The 3,801-nt window shown below is 35.0% G+C and overlaps 1 non-coding gene across 1 annotated transcript; it reads left to right on the top strand.

Moving 5' to 3' along the window:
- The first annotated feature begins 3,174 nt into the window (after nucleotides 1-3,174).
- On the top strand, nucleotides 3,175-3,241 carry Smp_tRNA_01375_Gln_TTG.1.1. Its single transcript has one exon. It is a non-coding gene (tRNA).
- The last annotated feature ends 560 nt before the right edge of the window (nucleotides 3,242-3,801 follow it).

Here is a 3,801-nt window from a genome sequence, read left to right as displayed (position 1 = left end):
GATGGTCGCGCAATTTCATGGATTGGTTGACGTTAGACATTAACACCGTTGGATGCCGGCTCAGTGGTCTGGAGGTCAAGTATTTGTGCGCGAGACTTAAGGCTCTGGGTTCAAACCACGCATGCGGCGTCATGGATGCGCACAACTGAGGAGTTTCCTAATAGGACGAAGCGACCGTCCAGTGCTTCTAGGTTCTCAATAATGGCCTAACATCAAACGACCCATGATTTCCATTAAAAAAATTTAGGCACATTATTAAAACAAAAAATAAGTGTTTAATTTCACAAGAGATCATTCAGTCTTTATTGTGAATTAAACTTGGCATTTAAAACAATTAGTCCCGGAAAAAAGATCTATTCCCTGGCCTTCATCAATTTTCATCTAAAATACCTCAACAAGCATGTATGTGATCAAACTTTTCAATTAGTCTAAAGCAAATACATTAGATTTTTCGATTCAACTTTGTTTTCTTCATGTTCTATCATGATAAAATGATTTATGGACCGTTATTATATATGTATGCTTATTGAATAGCTAATAAGTAACTATATCATATGTATATTCATATTCCTTTCATTATAAGCTTTTATTTGACCTATTGACTATGATCATACGATTTACTATTCTTAAGATATTCCCAATCACAGGTACTTTTCGGCTTGATCTTTTATAATTGTTATGTTCTATTTTATGGTATAATATTGTCTGATTTGTTTGTAAACAAACTGCGTATGCCTGAAATACGGAATTCATATAGCGGAGGCTGATTTTGGTGTTCTGGATTGAACTGTCTGGGTTAAACGAGAAGCTACTATCTCAGTGGACAAATAAGGACTCACAGTTGACTCTACGTTGCTCCTACTGGTTTATGTATCATTAGTCTGGTCATAAAAGTTTGTGTCTCTAATTGGCAGTCGTATCACATGATATAATTATTCGGGCATATGGACATTAAAATTATAATTTCGTACTATTCGTCTATTAGGAAGAAACCTTGTGGTATACCTACCCAACCGTCATTCACTTCAACCATGTAATATTTTATGCAATATTGAATGAATTGGATAACTAACCACATTGTCACATAATCAATAGAATTTAATAAGTAACAAACAATTGAATAACAATACATTGGTTACTATTCAGCGATTAATCGATCGAAATATCGCAATCTTATATGGGATCAGTGGACAAAAGAATATTTCAGTATGATTATCAATGTTAGTGATGCTTTGTTACACTTATTCAATTCTTGACCATCAGCTGCTACGCTTTTGTAAATATTCTTGCGCTTACTAATATAAGGTAAGACAATTTCTAGGTTCAGTATTTCTAGACAAGCTTACCCAGCCACCAAGCTTTCTTACCCTCAAAGGAATATAAATTTGATGTCAGTATGGTGTGAAGAAGGGGAATACGTTTAAGTATCAGTGGTAAGTTTCCAAAATCAATAAATCGAATTTTAGATTAAATGCAACCCTCATTTTTTTTATATTTAAGCGCCTTTTTTCTTTTTACATTTTATTTCAATTTACTAAGAGATATATTACAGAACTACAAAGTCAATTTTAAAAATGTTTATGATATCAATCAATGTAGTTTAATTACAGATATTACTTACTTACGTCTGTTACCCCTCATCTAAGATCATAGGCCGCCCACCAGCATTCCTCATCCAACTCTGTCCCAGACAATTCTTTCCAGTTGCTATTCCTCCTATTCATGTCTGATTCCAATTTTCGAATCAGTGTGTTCTTTGGTCTTCCACTTTTTCATTTCCCTTCAGGATTTCAAGTTATGGCTTACTTCGTGATGCAGTTTAATGATTTTCGTAATGTATGTCCTATGCACTTCCAAAATCATTTCCTAATTTCTTCTTCATGTGGAAGCTGGTTTTTCCTCTCTTCCCCCAGTAGACTGTTGCTGATAATATCCGGTCAACGGATATATAATTTACATAAGTATAATTTTGTTGAATATTTAAACCATGAACAGTTCTGATGTGTATTGAAAGAAAAAAAAAGTATATTTACGTCTATTAGTTTTTCCTAAACAAAAACAAATTCAAAAAAGTCCCTTAACTTTTTGACACCTTTTTTCTCCACCTGTTGTTAACAGACGGTTTTGTTCAATTTAGCTTATAGAATAAGAAAAAAATAAAGACTTATTTCATCTATATTCTGTAAGTAAAATAACATTTATTTTAAAGGTATAAGATATACTATTTAAAAGAACTTGATTATATTCATACAAACTTTACATTTCTATAGTTGAAAGCGTGAGCCAATTGAAGCTAGACCACCATCGAAAACCTCGAAGCACTGGATGGCCGTTTCGTCCTATTGTGGGACTCTTCAGCAGTGCGTATCCACGATCCTTTGTCGCGAGATTCGAACCCAGGACCTATCAGTCTCGAGCCAGAGCCCTTAACCGATAGACCACTGAGCTGGCATCCAACACTGTTAATGTCTAACTTCAATTGATCCACGAAGTTGAGCAACAGTTCGACAATTGTCTTCAGTGAGTTGATATCTCACGACAGACGTGTTTTGAACTCCACTGGTCACTGCTTCTCACTAGAACCCCTGGATGTACTTCTCGAAGTCACTAGTGAGCATATGATTATATTAATTATTAGAAGGGTTTTTGTGGAGATTTCAGTTTTTTCATAGTTGAAAGCGTGAATCAATTGAAGCTAGACCACCATGGAAAACCTAAACTACTACTCAGTAGTACGTATCCACGATCTTGCTGACGGGACTTAGACCCAGGACCCTTGGTCTTGTGTACGTGCGGTTAACCTCTAGGACGAAATGGCCGTCCAGTGATTCCAGATATAATTCAGTTTGTCTATTTTTTTTGTCCGCTATATTTTTTATAATAATTTTAAAGTTTTCCAAGATTAATAGATGAAAACTTGATCTTTAGTCAATCCTTTTTTCATTAGATCTAATATTAAAGGAATACAAGGAATTTTAAGGTATTCATCCGATGTTTCATCGTTTAAGCAAATGATATATACAAAGTGTTAACAATCATCAGTGATGCTTCTTAGCAAAGCAGTATAGAGTATACTTCCGAAAAAGTTGTAAAATTTAGTTTCAATGTTAAGAATATGTAACTTCTATTAGTAACAATCATACATACTCAGTATTGTTTGTTTGAATCAGGACTCAGTAGCTGAGTGGATAACGCGTTGGCGTTTGAAGTGAAAGGTACTGGGTTCGAGCTCCAGAGTGAACATCAACTCTGAGATACAGGCATTTCCAGCTGACGAGTCCCGAATAGGACAAAACGCACATCAAACTAGATTCCACTGCTAGCCACTATCCATCTTTGCTTACAATCATACATACTGTTTAATAGCTCTCTGTATATATCAGTTCGTCATAATGAGAAAAGATATAGGTTTGGGGTTATAAGTTATGAAATGATTGCGGAAAATTAAGCAAGACTATAATTTATGGACAAAGCATTTAGATATAAGATAATAGGACTTGGATTTGGGCGCGAAATTCATTCATTCATTTAGCTAGATAGCGTTATCACATGAATCTCGTTCCTAACCCTAACTTTCAACTATGAATCATAATTCTAATTTCTAGCATCAGAATCTTCAATACGAACGTCAAGACAGTTCTACTGTGCGGAGCTGAAACGTCAATAACTATTGCATCCATCGTCAAGAAGGTACAAGTATTTATAAACAGTTGTCTTCGCAAAATACTCAACATTCACCAGACGGATACTATCAGTAACAGTGTTTTATGGGTGAGGAGAAACCAGCTTCAGGCTGAAGAG

The sequence above is a fragment of the Schistosoma mansoni genome, chromosome W (genome assembly GCF_000237925.1).
Source record: "Schistosoma mansoni strain Puerto Rico chromosome W, complete genome".
Lineage (NCBI taxonomy): Eukaryota > Metazoa > Platyhelminthes > Trematoda > Strigeidida > Schistosomatidae > Schistosoma > Schistosoma mansoni.
This window is presented reverse-complemented; position numbering and strand designations above follow the sequence as displayed.